General features: G+C 42.9%; 1 protein-coding gene across 14 annotated transcripts in view; it reads left to right on the forward strand.

Moving 5' to 3' along the window:
* The window catches only part of KIAA1217, a 358062-nt gene that overhangs the window by 125493 nt on the left and 212539 nt on the right, over positions 1–20030 (forward strand). The window contains exon 1 of one of the 14 annotated variants that reach the window (XM_083406006.1): positions 4411–4574. The exons of 11 other annotated variants lie outside the window; for them this stretch is intronic. The gene's annotated coding sequence lies outside the window, so the exon portion shown is untranslated. Of the gene's footprint in view, positions 1–4410; positions 4575–4661; positions 4755–20030 lie in introns of those variants that run through there. 2 more of the 14 variants (XM_083406001.1, XM_083406008.1) reach the window with 2 other exon arrangements.

The following is a 20030-nucleotide window of genomic DNA, read 5'->3' on the forward strand; positions in this document are numbered from 1 at the left end:
TATTTTATTTTATTTTTTGAAATGATTGGTATGAGTAGCTGCGCTGATTATTTTTATGGCATGGTTTGAAAAACAACATCTAGATTTAGAGCTATCCTACATAATGCAAACCCCCAACCCCCCACTTTGATGGCAGCAATGCATAGCTCAAATGAGAATGAAAGGGGTCTGTTAGAAGTGACTTTTCAGTCTAGCTTGCACCCTAGGCAGTATTTTGCATTCTCGCTTTGGTTCTGTGAGAGTGAGTGTGTTTGTTTCTGTGAACTAATTTTTAAAATCCTACTAAGATGTGAGAGCACTAAACAAAATGGCTTAAATAAGGGACATTGCTGGGTCATTAAAGGGTTCAGAATGCAGGGCCATGACAAAAAAGTTGCATAAAATTTCCTTATCCATGTGTGTGTGCACCCCCCCCCTGAAATTAAGAAATTAAGGTGATTGTTGGCTGCGATTTCACCAGCACTGCACTGCATTGCACTCATAGGAACCAACTCCTAGGGGCCAAGGTCCCTTTGCCTTCCCCATGAAATATTTGAGGGGGCTGCCCCCCCAAAGTTAAAGTGCATTGCCCTTCAAATGGTGTGTGTGCACTGTGTCATGTGATTGATTGCGCAGCACAGCGCTTAACCCCCCCCCCCCCCAGTGTTTTAATCAAGCTGGCATCCCTGAGTGCACCCAGTTCCCCTATAAGAAAAGTAAGAAATAAAACTCTCTTAGGTTTATGAGAATGGTAAGAAGGAGCAGGAGACCCGGGGTCCACTGCAGAAAGATTGGAGGTTCCAGGGTGGCATACCTTCCTCTCTAGCCATTCCTATCCTCAAAACAACCCTGTGATGTAGATTAGTCTGAGAGTGAGTGACTGGCCCAAAGTCACCCAGCAAGCTTTGTGTCTGTGTGAGGATTTGAACCTTGGTCTCTCACATCTTAGTCAAACACTCTAACTGCTACACCATACTGGATCTCTTACAAAGCAGCAGCCACGCCAATGAACACCTGTTGAGCAGAGGCATTGAGCCTGTGTGGTGCAGAGAAGCCCCTGCAGAATTCGATCCGCTGCTGTCAGTGAGGGGAGGGGGAAAGCTATATGTTTAATTAGGGTTTTTGACCCCAATTAAGCATTAGACCTGCCTTGAAGTTATTTGCAACTGGATAAAAACAGGGTGGCGCTGTGGGTTAAACCACAGGGCCTAGGACTTGCCAATCAGAAGGTCGGCGGTTCGAATCCCCGTGACAGGGTGAGCTCCTGTTGCTCGGTCCCTGCTCCTGCCAACCTAGCAATTCGAAAGCACATCAAAGTGCAAGTAGATAAATAGGTAACGCTCCAGCAGGAAGGTAAAAGGTGCTTCCGTGCGCTGCTCTGGTTTGCCAGAAGCGGCTGAACACCGGCTCCCTCGGCCAATAAAGCAAGATGAGCACCGCAACCCTAGAGTCGTCCGTGACTGGACCTAATGGTCAGGGGTCCCTTTACCTTTACCTTTAAAGACAGGGTGGGTAGCCTCTCGGTCGTCCTGCTAGGGCCCTCCTGATTGGATCCTTGGGACAGATGGGGAGGCGGAGACTCTGTCACTTCTAGTGGAAACAGCACAACAAACTAAAATACTAGAATTCAACAGCGGCAATTGTTCATGTTCATGTTTCAAAGCTATCCTTTCAGTTAATAATATACATGCTAATAACGGGGGGGGGGGGGGGCTCAGCTGTGCCCTAATACCAATGCCAATAATTCTGCCACTGACCAGCAGGCTAAACTGCTGCAAGGCACTCTCTGCCCTCGATTCCACCTGCGTATTAAGTGACAGTAAAGGAGCCAGGAAAAACCCCAAGCTATGAACTTGCTTCTTCAGAGGGAGTGTGACCCCATCTAGACCAGGCTACACACCACTCAGCTCAACAGAGCAACCACCCACTAGCAGCATCTCAATTTTGTCTGGATTAAGTCTCAGGTGGGGTTTTTTGTGTTTTTGTTTTGACTCTCAGGCTGTCCATGATCACAATCCAGCACATCTACTGCCTCACCTGCAGAAAATGAAAAGGAGAAATAGAGCCGCCTGTCATCAGCATACTGATGACAATGCATTCCAAAACTCCATATGACCCCCCCCCCAACATTTTCATATGTAGGTTAAGCAATGTGGGGGGCAGATCCGACTCTTGCGGCTCTCCATGCTGGAGAACCCATCCAGCTAAGCAGTGCTCCTCAATAATTACTTTCTGGAGTTGACCACTGAAGTAGAGGGAGGACCACCACATTACAGTGTCTCCAGATACCCAGCTGAGACGGTGACCCCAGAAGACCACTAAGGTTGATGTTGTTGAAAGCTGCTGAGACATCAAAGAGAATCAACAGGGTCAGGGTGCCCCTTTCTCACTCCTCCTAAAAATGGATCTAGAATTTTTTCTGAGTCCTTTTCGTATGCATTCTGTACTTTCCTCCACTTCTGCCTCTGTTCACTCCCTTATTATATATACATTTAAAATTGGCCACTCTATCTCAGATAGATGAGGAAGGAAAGCATTTTCCATAATATTAAACCTTTGGATTATATGACAGATATCCTCTCCATCTTCCCCTTGCCCTGAAAATGGCTTCAACTGAACATGTAAGAAGCAATAAATTTTAGGTGCTGTTTATTTTTGTTTGGGTTGCTTGGGCTTTGGCGGCCTGAGCTCTCCCCCATTTCCCTTTTATCAAATCCCAAGGACTCCAATCTCACTGTTTAATAATGAAATGTGGTCTGACTTTCTCAAATAATTATTTGGCTTCAGGACTCCTGTGAAAAATATTAGATTGTTACAAGACATAAAATGAAGAGATTATTAATACACTGTAGATAGGGAGAAATCCTTGATTGAAGGTTTGTTACATTCAGGATCTAAGGTAGCATATTCCTCTTTTTAGATGTGATTCTTTCCAACAGCAGGAACCTGGAAGATCTTTACCTTCTCACAGAGCAGTCCTTCACTCTTGAGCTTGATCCAGACCAAGTGATATATGGCAGGGGCCAGGGGAGAGCATTCTAGTCCTCTTCAGGCATTCAGAAATAATGTGTAAATATCAAACTGGGGATGAAAAAGAGGCAGGCATACCAGGTATGCCCATTCCATTCCCAGCCTTCCTGTGTTGAGCAGGAAGATCTGAAGGGGGCTTCTACATGTGTACAGCTGAACATGCAAAGAATATTCTAAGAATCTAAGAATATTCAACCGAACGTTCAGACCTTGCGAATAAATTTGTGAAGGACAGATATAGAGTGGGTGTATCTGCTGTGTGCATTTTAATATTGGGCCTGTGTTGTGTCGTTTGCAATGTTTATAATGATAGCTTTATTCTGAAGTGCCTTGAACATCTAGCATAGGCAGAATATGCACATAACGAAAAGTAAATCACAGAAAATGTGATTTATACTAAAATCCCGCCATTATTTCATCTGCAAAACTAGTCGTGGTGTATGAAAATTACTTTCATTTTCTACAGTGTTCCTTGATGCCAAAGCAACTGGTATCTTTAGTTTACCAAATAAAAAATGTAGAGCCAGGAAGCAGAAATGTATTGTGGCACTTACCCATAATACACTTATTTCAATAAATAATTTTCCAGATGCTGGTTTCATGCGTGTGACTGACCTGAAGTGGATTAAGAGAGAAGAGGCTAGGTCAGCTGCGAAACTTGTTGTTTTGGCATTCACCTATGTATTAGTTTCTCTTGGTCTGCAGTGGTATTCCAGAAATAGCGTTCCACTACTTGGAAGGCAAGGGACGCGGGTGGCGCTGTGGGTTAAAGCCTCAGCGCCTAGGGCTTGCCGATCGAAAGGTCGGCGGTTCGAATCCCCGCGGCGGGGTGCGCTCCCATTGTTCGGTCCCAGCGCCTGCCAACCTAGCAGTTCGAAAGCACGTCAAAGTGCAAGTAGATAAATAGGGACCGCTTACTGGCGGGAAGGTAAACGGCGTTTCCGTGTGCGGCTCTGGCTCGCCAGAGCAGCGATGTCACGCTGGCCACGTGACCCGGAAGTGTCTCCGGACAGCGCTGGCCCCCGGCCTCTTGAGTGAGATGGGCGCACAACCCTAGAGTCTGTCAAGACTGGCCCGTACGGGCAGGGGTACCTTTACCTTTACCTTTACTTGGAAGGCAAAGGAGCCCTGTCTGCTCTGTGTGGGTTGTTGAGTTGCTCCTATGAGCTGAGGGTTGCTTAGGGGAATGGCAGATGTATTAGAGGGCTATCTTGAAGAGCAGCAGCAACGAATTCATCCTTTCATTGCTCAGATGCATACTGTTGATACAAATGAAGAGAAAGCTTTGACAAGTAGTTTCCACACACCCTTGAATTTGTGCCTCTGCTGGGAACTCTCAGCAGGAAATCCTCCACATGTTTTCCTTTAACGTACAACAACTTAAGAGAACTGTCTCATTCTGATTCAAATGTCTGCATGTAGCAGTAACATAACCTAAGCAGGGTGATGATAAATGTCACTGCCGATAAAAGGAGCACGGTGATTCGACTGGAGTGAATATTCAGCCATATAATACTGAAGAGAAGAAATCTTAACAATCAACACTCGAGGGCCCTTTAAAAAGAGTAAGTGTGGCTACATTTTTGGTATGCTGGAAAAGGAAACTCTTGAAGATGTTGAAATGATTCCTCTACGTCCCCGAGGAGCAGAGCAAGGCTGTTACTGGATGCTTTACATTACTCTGCTAATTCTGGCTTATTTTAACGGGAACAAAAAAAAATCTGGCTTACTTTAACAACAAAATTGTAAGTAAGTTTTTAAAATACACAGTTTTTACTTTGGCACAAAATTACGTGGCTAGGATTTTTGCATGCAGAAAAAGTGTTTTATGCACTCCGTGAAAGTTTTGTGCCCTTTCTGCAATAAGACTTTAATTAAAGTTTTGCTTTGTTACCCATAACTATATTTGAATTCTTAATTACCATTTCCTGCTTACAAATTTGTATACAAACAGTCACATTTTAATAATTAAGATGGTGGCATATTGCTTTGAGGTGCTAAAGACTACAGGTTCAAATATTATCATGAAAAAATGAAAAACCAATTTGTGGCATTTTGCTTAATGTGTGAAGTAAGTCAAAACAATTATCCCACAAATGGTTTGAAACATTAGAAAGCACAGTCTTTGAACGTAATGCATTGAACATGGTACTTGTGTTACCACGTTTTGTTTTGTTTGCCTGTAGTTTCTTTCTCAGAACTGGAAAGAGTAAAGGAAAAGAAAAAAGAGGATGCAAGAAAACAATTTTCATACTTTTATATACAGTTTCAAAGAAGGGGCTGACAAAAATGAGGTTTTAAAACACATCGCGCTCCAGCATTGATGATTTTGAAGTTCTGGCTGAAATGAGCCACGGAACCAGTTAAGTGCTGATTCACACCTGTATTTTTAAGACAGTAAAGTCTCCCGAAAGTGATGATGGAATCCAGTTTTCCTATGAGTGGGTACAATCCTGGAAAACTGAAAAGTTACTGCCTCTGATGAACACACTAAAGTAAATCATACATTGATTGTTTTAATCTAATAAAGTATTCACTTCAGCACTTGGTGTGCCACTAAAATAATGAAAGGCGGTTTCAATAAGACTAGCTACTTAAAAGGGTATGCGAGAAAGGTAGGTGTGATTTGGGTGGGCAGCTGGATGGATAACAACTGAAAATTAAAAAAATATGCACTCTTACATAAAGCATGTGGTTTTTAGAGCTTATAATTATGGTTACCTTAATTTTTTTAATGACTTGGCAATGAAAGGAAGTTGCTGAGTATGATTTCATATGAATGCCTTCAGGAATAGATTCCTGCCAAGGCCAGGGCATAGACCTGAAAAGGACACTAACCTAGTAGCAAATCATTGCCCCCTAACCCCAGGCAGAGCACTTCGTACTGCTCTAAATTTAAAGAAGGCAGCCTACCCCCAAAGCAATGAAACAATCCCTCCCTTAGTATTTCCAGGGCAGTTGTCCCTTCTGTCAGGGTCCAAACAGACATGATATTAAATTCAGTCATGCATGGAAGGTATCTGTTTCCTCTTTAACAATAGCTACTCTAGGTGGGCAGCTGGACTGAAACCATGGAGTACGTGGAGTTTAAAGCATTACTCCCTATACTGTCAAACATTGGACACCCCCACCCCGAAAGTGCCCTTTGTGTTGGAAGGGGAAGGTTCCATTGGCCCCAGCCGATGTCGCTAACCAAAGGCAACATTCCTACTACACTGATAATAGCCAGAATTTGCTTTGCAGTGCAGGGGAAATTCCTTAACACCTCAGCATGTTATTGGCTCAGTGTATGGCATGTTTAGGCTACTGGTAGCCAACATGGTGTTTTTCAGATGTTGCTGGACTCAAACTCGCATCATCCCGGTCCCTTTCACATTCTGCTTGGGGCTGGTAGGAATTGTTGTCCAGCAACTTCTTGGGTCATGGTGTTCCCTTGGTTTAATCCTTTTCTGAGCAAAATTGCCAAAATAGTCAAAAGGCCCTTTAGCTTCTTTCTCATGTGGTTTCTGCAACCTGCGACTGTTGTTAACAGAGGACAGAATGTCAAAGGGAACTGAGATGAAACACACACCCATACCAATGTCGGTTTTACATATGCATTATAGACCAATATAAGAAAAAACTGATTAGAGCCCTTTGTGCTTACCAAATAGGAGGAGTCTTTGAGTAAGAAAGCTTTGAAAAAGGTGAAAAATTGGAAAGGTGAAACAGCACATAATAAGGATGTACATTGGGCCAGACAGCCTTCTATTCTGGTGGGGGCACTGATTTGCAGGCAGAAGCTATAGCTCCCATGATAAGGTTTAGCTGAGCCAAGGCACATAAGCCCTGTCTGTAGAAAACAGCTGTGGTACACAAATATGAGGAAATGTAGCCTTTATTACTAATCCACACTGTTCAGTCAAGCCTGAAGATATTCTTCCTGCTTCTATAAAATCTCTGATGCATTTTGGGTCTTATGGCTCTTTTCCAAGGGCAAATAACGTAACTTTGGAAAGCTCTGTTCAGTGTTTGCTTGAACTCACAGGATGAACAGGAGGATTGAGAGATATTAATGAGGAATTTCTCACCAATTGTGCCCTGCTGAAGCTAAAAGATGTGTAATCCATACTTCTGCATGGAATGCCTTTTACATTAACTTCAGAGTCCAGGACATCTCTGAGCATGCTTGTATAGGTGGAGACATCCCAGCATTGAAGTGAACTGGGTAGCATGTACATGCATGAGCGGCACATAAGTTTCTGTTCTTTGGCTGCTATTTTTATTTTATGCATTCTTGCTAGAACAGCTTTCCCCATCATGGTGTTCTCCAATATTTTGGACTGCAATGCACACCAACCCCAGCCCACATGCCCACTGTTTGGAACTGGAATTCAGAACAGCCTGCAAAAGTTAGGCAGGATTCAGGAGGGATAATAATAATAATAATAATAATAATAATAATAATAATTTTTATTTATATCCCGCCCTCCCAGCCGAAGCCGGGCTCAGAGCGGCTAACAACAGTAAAATGATAAAACATTCTAAAATCATTTCATTATAAAATTAATTCCAATCAAATTAATGGCAACCATTGGGCTAGAAGTTCTGTGAGGATTGCCAAAGGAGGGAGTCAGGCTGTGCCCTGGCCAAAGGCCTGGTGGAACAGCTCTGTCTTGCAGACCCTGCAGAAAGATGTCAAGTCCCGCAGGGCCCTAGTCTCTTGTGACAGAGCGTTCCACCAGATCAGAGCTACAGCCGAAAAAGCCCTGGCTCTGGTTGAGGCCAGCCTAACCTCCCTGTGGCCTGGGACCTCCAATATGTTTCTGTTTGAAGACCGTAAGTTCCTCTGTGGGACATACCAGGAGAGGCGGTTCTGTAGGTACGAGGGTCCTAGGCCGTATAGGGCTTTGAAGGTTAAAACCAACACCTTAAACCTGATCCTGTACTCCACTGGGAGCCAGTGCAGCTGGTATAGCACCGGGTGAATGTGGTCTTGCAGCGAGGACCCCGTAAGGAGTCTCGCCACTGCATTCTGCACCTGCTGGAGTTTCTGGGTCAGTCTCAATGGTGCAAGGGAAACAGTGCTGGGAGCCACGCGCAATTGCTGCCCCTGTAAAACCAGAAGTAATACACGAGCGGGGGAAACGATCCAGCAGTTCAAATGGAAAGTGGCTGCAGAGCAAGCCATGGATTGTGTGCCCCCTGGAGGCCTGCCCCTTTGCTCACTCTTGATTTGCTAATTCAGCAAGCGGGCGGGATCTATTTCCCAGGCTGTAAACTCAGCATGCAGGCTTTGTTTGCTGCCTAGGAAAGCATACGCAGGGCAGATTCTTCAACGCAGGGAGGAGAAAGAGGTGGCGGTAGAGTATACTGCCACGTACTGGCTGAAACAAAGCCCTGGTCCTAGTCAGTGAGGCCAGTGAGTGGTCAAGGATAATTGTAGTAGTAGTTCTCAACGACTGGAAGGCGCCACAACTTTCAGCTACTCCTGGGCAAGTGTGCTGGCTGGGGCTGTGTGGTGAAGTCTCAGAGTCCTCTCTGGGTGCAGGCAGGAATGAGGTGTGCAGGCACTGCGATGTTTCTGAACTGTGGCCAGGTTGGGTGCAAAGGAGGCTTTGCCTGGTCAGCAGAGCAACATTTTCCACTTCCTGCTTTTGAGGCTCCATTGTCTTAACTCTTCCAGCCCAAATTTTCAGGCTTTTAATGTTTAATAGGTTATTGTATTTTAGTGTTTTGTTGGAAGCTGCCCAGAGTGGTTGGGGAAACCCAGCCAGATGGGTGGGGTATAAAATAATAATAATAATAATAATAATAATAATAATAATAATAATAATAATTTCTGAAGCCCCAGAGAGAGATATGTTAGGATATTTATTGTACTTGTGTACAGTAAAGGGTAAAGGGACCCCTGACCATTAGGTCCAGTCGTGGCCGACTCTGGGGTTGCAGTGCTCATCTTGCTTTATTGGCCAAGGGAGCCAGCGTACAACTTCCGGGTCATGTGGCCAGCATGACTAAGCCTCTTCTGGTGAACCAGAGCAACACATGGAAACGCCGTTTATCTTCCCGCCGGAGTGGTACCTATTTATCTACTTGCACTTTGATGTGCTTTGGAACTGCTAGGTTGGCAGGAGCAGGGACCCAGCAACGGGAGCTCACTCAGTTGCGGGGATTCGAACTGCCAACCTTATGATCGGCAAGTCCTAGGCTCTGTGGTTTAACCCACAGCGCCACCCGCGTCCCCTCCCAGCTACTAGTCTGACACTAATCACTACACCACTCTGGCTCTCAATGAACACATTTTCCAGGTCTAGATTTGGGTACAACTGTCCACAGCTATGGCCTACCCTACAGGCAGCTTAACCATCAATAATGGAATATTAGAAGTCAGTTCTCTTTGAACTGGCTTGTCAATTTCCTGCAGCTACCAGAAGAAGAAAACCCCCAGAAAAACTTGGGCAAAAATTCCTAAGCCAATCTGTGTATTTGGGGAAATGTCGCTGCCTCCCACCAGCCCATCAAGAATACTCTCTTTCCTTACCTTGAAGGTGTGTGTGTGAGGGAGAGAAAGAAGAGCAGGAGTCTTGCCTCTCCTATGGTCCCTGATGACTCAGTATGCTGTTTGTTAACTAGCACAACAGGCAATGGATAGGAGGTTTGGTAGAATGGCTTGCAGGGGTGGGAGGAAGGCTGAGGGGAGAAGGATGCTGAAGCAGATGTTGAGACTCTTTGGTCCTCCAGATGTTGCTCAAATTCAGCTGCCATCAGCCCTAGCAAACAAAGCCAATGGCCAGGGATGATCAAAATCTGGTTCAGCAAACTCTGAAGGGTCAAAGGTTCCACACACTTGCCCTCAAGTTTCCTTCCAAACCTGAGTTCAGTGAAGTTCACCAGCATCTCTAAGAATGACGTGGGTTGTTGTTGTTGCTTTTAAATTGAACTGGAAAAGTTTCAGTTTCTATTGGTAAGATTGTAGTGAGTAATTTAGCATGCTTATTTTCACCAAAGCTAAAACTTCTAAACTGCCAACCTTGCCTAATACTGATTTGCGATTGGCATCCATTCATTGTTACCAGTTGAACTTATGAAACATAATTTTCCACAGAAAAACAAAGCCCTGGAAAAAAAATTCCACCCACATTTCAGATCTCTAGCCCATTAAACTGTTGCTTTCCCTTCTGTTTAAGCCCTGCAGCAACAGTTTACCCTCCTGTGCACAATTTCTCCATGCATTCACCACAAGACAATTTTCATGATTTGTTATTATATGTGTCACAAGTGGAATATGTTAGAGAATAATATTTCAGTAATGCAGAATATGTGCCAAAGCATTGCCATTATACTGCACTTGATTTGCAGAAATGAATATTTAAGTTGAAAGGTGGGCATTATTGCTTGCAGTTAAGTTTTGTGGCAGCACTAGCGCAATCTGGGAATTGGAAGCAGTAATGAAATCTTTTTGGAAGCAACAGGTTAACAGTTGAGAAATGCTGAAAGAATGCTAAGAGGGTCCTTGGACATAAACATATATCTACAGTATATGTATATATGAATATTCATGCTACGATGGCGGCTGGGCAATTTATCTCTAATAAGAACCCATTGCATTAAATAAATTGCAAGTCTGTTGAGACGCATTGGGTGTTTTTGGATTGAGATGGAGTCAGTTGGCTTCGCGATCAGAGCACAGACACGGAATCCTATTATTTTCTTAATTAAGAATTACTGTCAGGAACACTTGACAGTGGCATATAATGCCAATAATCCAATGCAAAATAGTTGTTGTTTTAGCTCATAAGCAGTTTGTTGTGGCATTAACCCCAACTTCACCTTTGTCGGCTGGGGTAGCTGTTGGACAATCAGAAATGTTTGTTTCTCGGGAGGTCATTTTAAAGTTGCAGTTTGTTTGCATGTGTGAATGTATATATTATCCCTATCTCTTTTTTCACTTTAAAATTACCGTTGGAGAGAAATGCAAGATCTTTTAATTGATAGCGGTCAGAATTTAAAAGAGTTGTGCTGACTGGAAAAAAAAATCATTCACTTCTTTTGTTGAACTTGCACACTGATGCACACGACCTACTAATGTGATTCTTGGCGTCCCATACAAAGCCACTCATCCGTGCTGGATGTGAAAGCAGCTTCCTGGTCTGTACATGTGCTGTGTCGCATTCCTCTGGTTTTCTAACAAAGCTTTTAATTGGTATGCTGTGACTAATGAGCATGAAGTCCCAGAGGAAATGGAGCAGAATTTTCTATTATCCACCAGGATGAACTTAGCACATAGATTATCAGGGCTTCAACTCTGGGATAAATCAGGGTCAAAGTCTCCAAATACAGTGCAATAATAATTGAACGTTTCTTTCATAAAATTACACTAATCAATTTTAGCTGAACTGTGTCATGCATGGACTACCCTGAGCAGTGCCATGTATTGACCTTTTCAGAAAGAAAGAAATGTTTTACTACAGTTCATAGCAGTGATTTTGTGCTGAAAATATTGGCTTCTTCTTCTTCTTCCCATTTCTGGCCTGCCCACTGAAGTCACTCCTTAATATTACTGAAGCAGAATTGATTATCCTTTTCAGAGAAAAAGGGTTGCAGGCTTCAACCACTTGGAGTTTGGCGGGAAGCAAAGCTGCAAATCACAGAATCCAGGAAAAACCCTCAGGTGATGAACTTGTGTCACTAATGACAGGCCTTTCACCACAGGGTGCACTGTTCATTGCTGCCTTTCTGGATTGTGACCAAAGTCTACTTTAGTCCAGAGTTTCCCAAACTTGAGGCTCTACTCCAAGTAATGTCCCATAATGAAATGGGCATATTTGCACTTAATGAGTGAATCAACTTAAATACTGTGTTATATATAACTATAAGCATAATTGTGCTTAGTAAGTGTATAAACGCTATACGTTAATATAGGTGCTGTACACCATGCTTATGTGGTTTGATGAGACAAAAATTGGGGTGTGCTGTGTATACCCAGCTTTTGGTGTTAGTGGTACAGTTCTGAGCACAGTTCCTGCACATTTCCCACTCCCTTTCCAATATAGACTCTTAGTCTTATCACATCCCTCCGGAAATTCAGATGGATATATTGTTTGTTATACAGGGTAGACAGGAGGCAAACACCAGAGCAAATAAAGCTATGAATTGAATATTTGTGGAGCCCAGAAGGTATGTAACTTCATTTTGTACAGTATTAAAAACTCAAAAGAGATTTGAGAATCCTTGCGGAGGTTCACGTGACTGCGCTCCTGAAACCTCAATTTGTGCCTTCAGTTTGTTTACAACAGACATTCATGCTACCAGCACAAACCAGTCAGCCCCATAAAGGTAAAGGTAAAGGTACCCCTTCCCCTTACGGGCCAATCGTGTCTGACTCTGGGGTTGTGCGCTCATCTCGCTTAAGAGGCCGGGGGCCAGCGCTGTCCGAAGACACTTCCGGGTCACGTGGCCAGCGTGACAAGCTGCATCTGGCGAGCCAACACAGCCCCATAAATTATGCTAACTCTTGAGTTATTTATTTATCCTAATTATTAATTCAATAGTGTCCAGTAATGTATCTCCATTAGCACCTTGTAAACTAAAGTCCATTGATCTGATAGCTTGTGGCTGTTGGAAGATTCCCAACTTCAAACCATTTTTGCCCGTTTTCCTTGGCAAACTCTTATGAATGGCATTCTTCCAGTGAGTTACCTAACTGGTCATAAATAGGTGTGACTAGAGGACTGTCAGCTCAGAAAGTAAAGTGGGTGCTCACAGGAAGTTGCATTTTCAGTCCTTTGGATCTTGCAGTGTATTTTTAAGCTTTTCAGTTAAAATCCTTGACGTAGTTTTTGTAAAAAAAAAAAAAAAAAAAAAAAGTAAATAAATGCAGATTTTTAACTGGATTCAAAGTGCTGGGGGGAAATAGTTATTCTTTCCTTTCATGTTAATAGGGGCAAGTACCTAAATGATCAAGGTCCATTTGCTTTCTTTTTTATAAGGTGTTGAAGGTCAGGACTAGTGATCTAAATTATGATGAGAATGCAAAAGGAAGCTAATGGCGGTCTTGCGGCATTGGTGCCTCTATTTAGTGTGACTGATGTTCTCTGGCATGGGTTATTGCACTCCTTGGTCCAGTTTGAGATGTTAATGCTCACCAGAGATCTCATCGTGGCCAGGGTTTGCAAAACCTGGTCCATAGTTAGCATGTATTATGGTTATAATAAGTACGGTACATCTGTAACTCATGACCATGGCTGTGGGGAGGGGCTGTAGCTCAGTGCATACTTTGCATGCAGAAAGTCCAGGTTAAAACCTTGGCATCTCCTGGTATGACTAGGAAGAGGTCTGTCTGAAATCCTGGAGAGCCAATGCCAGTCAGTGTCAACAGTACTAGAGGGACCAATGATCTGACTCTGCATAAGGCAGTTTCTTCTGTCTCTCCCCATGTTGATGTTGTCTGTGTTCAGATGTAACACTAAACTGGGGTTTAGCATTTCATGAACAAGCCTTGTCCTCACAACCGTGCCTCTCCCCTACAATTCCAGTATAGCTGTGAGGAGAAGGGCAGAAGTTTTGGTTTCCATTTCCAAGTACAGTGGTACCTCGGGTTACATACGCTTCAGGTTGCACACTCCGCTAAGCCAGAAATAGTGCTTCATGTTAAGAACCTTGCTTTAGGATAAGAACAGAAATCGGGCTCCAGCAGCGTGGCGGCAGCAGGAGGCTCCATTAGCTAAAGTGGTGCTTCAGGTTAAGAACAGTTTCAGGTTAAGAACAGACCTCCGGAACGAATTAAGTACTTAACCCGAGGTACCACTGTAGCTGCTTTTTGTCATTATGTTCAAACCAGGACAAACTTCAGATTGTGGGTTCTGGCGTTGGCCTGTTTCCCTAAGCCATAGTTAAGATCAGCCACAATTCCAGGTCCGCACATAACAACAAACTATGGTCAGTTGAAAATGAAATGACATTTCCTCCTCACAGCACTGTCCCATGATGAAGTGAGGCAGGAACTTCCAAACCCTATTATTGCCAAGGAGATGGTAGTGGCAATTACCACATGAGAAGGGCTGAGAGTAGAAACAGCAAACCCTGGTGTAAATCACTGCTATTCAGTGATGAAAATCCAACCAACACACTTCATTGTAAAGCAGAAAAGAACATGATTAGGTCTTAAATGAGCACACAGCTACTCTAATGGGGATGCAATGACCTAAAATTAGAAATAAAAACATTTTTCAGTAGGTGCAAATATTTGTAATATAAATGTGTAGCTGACGTATGCTAAGTTTTTTTCTATGATTTCACAGCTGGCTTCAACATCCCCACGTGCAATGCTATTGATTCAGGGCTGCAATCTTGGCATATTCATGCAGAGAGCAGCAATTCAACATGTGAATGACCTTGCTCAGTTTTAAAAGGAACAAATGCTATGGAAGGGCTTGTAGTGTGTGGCAGGATGTTTAATCAGTTTCTTTGCTTTAAGGAACAGTAGGAAGGAAATGGTGTGTTAAAGATTGTAACTCCTTATGCATCTTAACTGGCCATACCAGGATCTTAGGACAATGGGAGATCCATTCCCCCCCCCCCAAGGAACTTCCTACAACCCCCTCTATTTTTAGATACTTAATGGCATTGTCCCTTCACTGCTAACTGTTTTTCTTCTCTGCTTCCTACCCCCCACCCCCCGTTTTCTGTCTTCTGGTTGCCCTTTTAAGGTTTTGCCCATGCGTTTATATCCAGGATAAATTATTTACATTACCAGTTGGGTGCACATTTTCACAAGGAAGAAGATAAAGTACGCATGTGTAAATCCACAATCTGTCAGAATGTATCTTTAAAATACTACATTAAAGGTAAAGGTAAAGGGTCCCCTGACCATTAGGTCCAGTTGTGGCCGACTCTGGGGTTGCAGCGACCATCTTGCTTTATTGGCCGAGGGAGCCGGCGTACAGCTTCCGGGTCATGTGGCCAGCATGACTAAGCCGCTTCTGGCGAACCAGAGCAGCGCACGGAAACGCCGTTTACCTTCCTGCTGGTACCTATTTATCTACTTGCACTTTGACATGCTTTCACACTGCTAGGTTGGCAGGAGCAGGGACCGAGCAACGGGAGCTCACCCCGTTGCGGGCATTCGAACCGCCGACCTTCGAATCGGCAAGTCCTAGGCTCTGTGGTTTAACCCACAGTGCCACCCGCATCCGTAGCTACACTTAAATGTTTGATTATTGAATGTACCATTACCCTGTTGGAAGTAGTCTACACTTTTTATCTTCTTATCATTTGAAACTATCTAGCGAGGATATCACTAGAAAGAGCTTTTGGAATAAATTGTTCATTTCTAAACATAATACAGGCTGTCATGCTACATAGTGTTTCAGAATCATTTCAGAATGCCATGGTTTTGATATTGTGAGTAGGCATCTCGTTTTGATAGAAACAATTTTCAAGTTAGCTTGGACTAACAGTGTATACGTACTCCGAATCAAGTTCTACTGAGTTCAGTCGAATGCAAAGATGCAATAAAATGCATGAAATTCGCACTAAAGCACTGGTGAATTTTATGGGGACTCCTAAAAAGGAAAAAAAAGAAAAGAAACCTGATGTGGCAAACCAAACGCAAGATTGGAAAAATGAAAAACCAAAATGGACATATTCACTCATCCCTACCCTTGAGGCATAAGAGAACAAGTCTTTGCTCTTTTCTATGTGGCAGCCCTTGAAGTGTTTGTTGAATGACTTGCTCGTGTCAATCATTTAATGCAGTCCTCTTCACCCTGTGAAAAAGGCCTGGCAGCCCATTTCAGGAGGAACATTGGAGAAGGGAAAGTTGGGTTGAAGCATTGGGTGGTGGTGGGGATTTTTATTGTGTCTAGATATTGGATAAAGAGCTCTGTTTGAAATAAAACTGTCCAGTTGAGTTACAATGTTTGTGCTTTTCTTTATGTTACATTCAAGTGTAATATAAGGCCAAATGCGCTTTTTTTAAAAAAGCAACAACATTTAAATAGTGTTAAAGGGAACATCAGCTTCCCAGTATAGAAATAAACTTGAGGAGTTGCTTTTGTGTGTGACATAATCATAATCATCAAGAAAGGGAGCCGTTGTGAGTTGTTTTAAGTGTAATTGTTATAGTAAAACCCGGTCAGGCTTATCAGAACTCAAGACCTCAATACGTTAATAAAATGTTTATGTATTGCATGCATTTGGTGGTAGTATTTATTATTAATTATGTGGCAGGTTGCCACCTTTTATCCTGCTGGTTGCTGCTCTTTCTTCCATTTCTCCCCAAAGGCAGATCAGTTTTATATCCTTGCTTTTTAATGACTTTCTTATTTTACTTTGCCAAATATTTGGTGAGGAGGGGGGAGAGTCTTTTCAATATTCCTTCCTGCCCTTCCCAGTGGAGTGGAAAATATCTCTAATGTCATGCTGATTACGGAGCTGTGCTTCCTGGGGTTTCCTGTACTTCATTTGCTTCCAAGTTTCTTCTTCTTTACAGCTCTCCATTTCTTCATGTGGTTTGCACTTAGCTATTCTCTGCCTATGCTTCTCAAGTTTCTAGGGACCCCAAGAAGAGCTGTGACCCATGGACCTTATATTCCCTTGTTCTGCTCTATCTCTTGCCTAAACTAAAGCCCCTTTCCACCTTCTGTATGGCCTCTTTGAGAAGTAATACTAAACTATGGTTCAGTGTCCTTCTCAAGCCCCCTGTCCATCCTCTCTCCAGCCCAACCAATTATGGAGATGCTAACTAAGCTCTGGGTGTGTTTTTTGCTGCTGCTGCAAAATTCATAGGGAGAGCTGTTTGCATTGATGATTCAATAGATTAGATTAGATTTATTCTATTTATGCATTGCTTCTCTCAAAAGGGAGTTCTGAAGCAATTTACAGGGACTGCATAAAATTTACAACAAAATCCATTAAAACAAAACAACTATCTTAAAAGCATTCATCCACAAAATTCGCCCAGGGGCATAAAAATAACCATCCCAGCAATGTAAGGATAAACACCAAAAATAAATGAGCAAACCCTGACCATTAGCAATGTCCAAATATCTTTTTTGTTGTTGTTTAGTCGTTTAGTCATGTCCGACTCTTCGTGACCCCATGGACCAGAGCACGCCAGGCACTCCTGTCTTCCACTGCCTCCTGCAATTTGGTCAAACTCATGCTGGTAGCTTCAAGAACACAGTCCAACCATCTCGTCCTCTGTTGTCCCCTTCTCCTTGTGCCCTCAATCTTTTCCAACATCAGGGTCTTTTCCAGGGTGTCCAAATACCTAGGATAATTAAAAAAAAAAAAGTTGTCTGATGCTGGAAGGATTGCAAAGTTGGTACAAGGAAGGGCATTCTGAAACTGTGTGGCTGCCACAGAAAATTCCTGTTCTCTCATTGCCAACTTCCAACTGTCTCTTGGAGGGGACATACAGAGAAAGACCTCAGATGCTGCATTGAGTAATGAAAATGCAGTGTAGTGAATTTAGGGGGATTTGTCTGATGAGCGTTTACACACTAATGGCTTACAATGCAAAAGAGTTTCTTTGCAGTTGTACTTGAGGGTCACCACCCTATGCTTACTTATTGGAATAGATCAATCTTAAGCTGCAGGGCAAGGCATTTGGATTGATTACTGATTGATGGGTGCTTGGCCCTTTATTGCACAACCGAGACAGTGGTTTCCATGCACAGAAAGATCTGCTTGATTTTTCAGATGTACCAGCCATAAAATCGAAACTAGAATTAAAAGTTACTGATCCATTCCCGCACTGCTGTCATCCCAAATCCTGTTTTCAAGAAACAGCTGCATGGGAAATGGTTGTACCCATTCCAGGGTCCACATCTAATTCCCTAAGCTGAAGTTTTGACAAATGATATGGGCATGGTGCTCCTGTAGAAAACTTTGGAATTAAAGCAGCAGGGCAATGGAAAAATTCTAATACATTGGTTTTTATTTTGGAAAGAAGACCAAATAATTCAGAACTCCCAACATCTGCTGAGGAATTCAGGTGAGGGGAGAATTTTAGAATCACCTGTAAAGTATAAAGGAGTATAAGGAGTAACATACCTTCTCTAGTCAGGAGCGTGTAGCATACATAAACCAGGAAGCCACCAGCCAATTATGAATGTCCTTTTCTTGAATGTTCAGACATAAACCTGGAAAATCTTCTGCCTTATTGTGCTTTGTCACATGGGGGGCACCATTTGGATGTTCTGCCTCAGGCATCATATTTATTTAGATCTTGGTGAGTTGGATGTTGTTTAGATGTGGGTGGCACTGTGGTTTAAACCACTGATCCTCTTGGGCTTGCCGAACAGAAGGTTGGCGGTTCGAACCCCATGATGGGGTGAGCTCCCGTTGTTCTGTCCCAGCTCCTGCCAACCTAGCAGTTTGAAAGCATGCCAGTGCAAGTAGATAAATAGGTACTGCTGTGGCAGGGAAGGTAAACGGCATTTCCATGCGCTCTGGTTTCCATCACGGTGTTCCGTTGTGCCAGAAGCGGTTTAGTCATGCTGGCCACATGGCACAGAAAGCTGTCTGTGGACAAACTCTGGCTCCTTTGGCCTGAAAGCGAGATGAGCGCCACAACCCCATAGTTGCCTTTGACTGGACTTAACCATCCGGGGATCCTTTACCTTTAGAACTGTCTTACACAGGTGAGCAATTCAAGTGGCCCTCCTGCATCTTTGTGCTATTCTTAGTCTGGCATAAATTACTTTCCCTGCATCTACATCTACTTTCCTGCTATTCCATTTTCTTCTTTCTTTTTCTTTTTGGGCCAGTTATACCTCAACCTTGTGTGTATATTTTATGTTCCAGATTTGCCAGCGTATTTTGACTGTCAGTCTTGCAGCATCCTAAGTCTGTTTATGCAGAAGCAAGCCCCCTGTGTCTAATGTCGGCTATTCCCTTGTAAAGTGTTTACAGACATAATCTCTAGTAAATGATTGTAGATCATGGATGGGATAGGACATAAAGTAGTCTAAAACTCTGTATATTGAAAAGTATCAACATACTTTTAAATAAAAATGAGGTCTTAGTATGTAGCTTTAGGCTATATTCTCTCTCTATATATATATTTATGTATTTCTGGAAGAAAGGAAATGGCAAATACAGCATTCAGTGATCTGCCAGTGAGAGATTATTGTGTGTTAACCCTAGCACAGAACATCAGATATCACACCAGGCTCACTATGCAACTGCCTCAGACAATTGGAATGTGTTTCATTATCTAGAAACCAGGATGAAAGGCAACTGGCAGTCTTGCTAGTCTGAACATTGTGATCGTCACCACCGTCTCAAATTTTTTGAATTCTTTTTGGGTGCTTTGGCAAGTCAAATGGTTCTGTTCACAGGTCTGTTACAGGAACATGAATGGCACACACTCTCAAGGTTGTGGTAACTCAGATAAAGGCCTTGTGAAGCATAGGTTTTGTTTATCTTAGCAGATCATAATTAAACTAAGTGATTCAGAGACATAATGCTAATGATCTTTACAACAAGGTTCAAAGACAAACACTTAAACATTTCAGTGTAGTGTAGTATCAAAATACTGTTTTTTATTTGCGGAATATGGATAAATACTTTTCAAAATGAGACCAAAAGCAGAGGGCAGTCCCAGTTGAGATCCAGAATCACCATTCAAACAGAGTGCAGAAGAAGGCTCGTTTATTTTGGGAATGATTCATGTTCTCATGTAGCTGCAATGATTTATACTTTCTGGATGTTCGATGATCATATTATAGAGTAGTTGTGTTCTATGTTATAAATCAAGCTCTGCTAGGAGTTTTTTTCTTTTTTGTTTCCCAACGTATTTCTTATCAGTAAAAAAAATTCGGTGTGGCATGAGCAAATTTTTATTATAAAAGTGTGGCCCAGAGAAAAAAAGTTTGGCCTACACTGTGCACAATACTACCATACTTCCTTCAACTCTCTCAGAAACTACTTTCTGTTTCCCACAGAGCTGGACTGAAGCTTGGGCTACCTTTCAAGGCCATGCAAATCCTAACAGATGGATGGCATACATAGATGACAGCATTGCAAGGACA

The sequence above is a fragment of the Podarcis tiliguerta genome, assembly GCF_965153285.1.
Source record: "Podarcis tiliguerta genome assembly, chromosome: 12".
In the NCBI taxonomy this organism is placed as follows: Eukaryota; Metazoa; Chordata; class Lepidosauria; order Squamata; family Lacertidae; genus Podarcis; species Podarcis tiliguerta.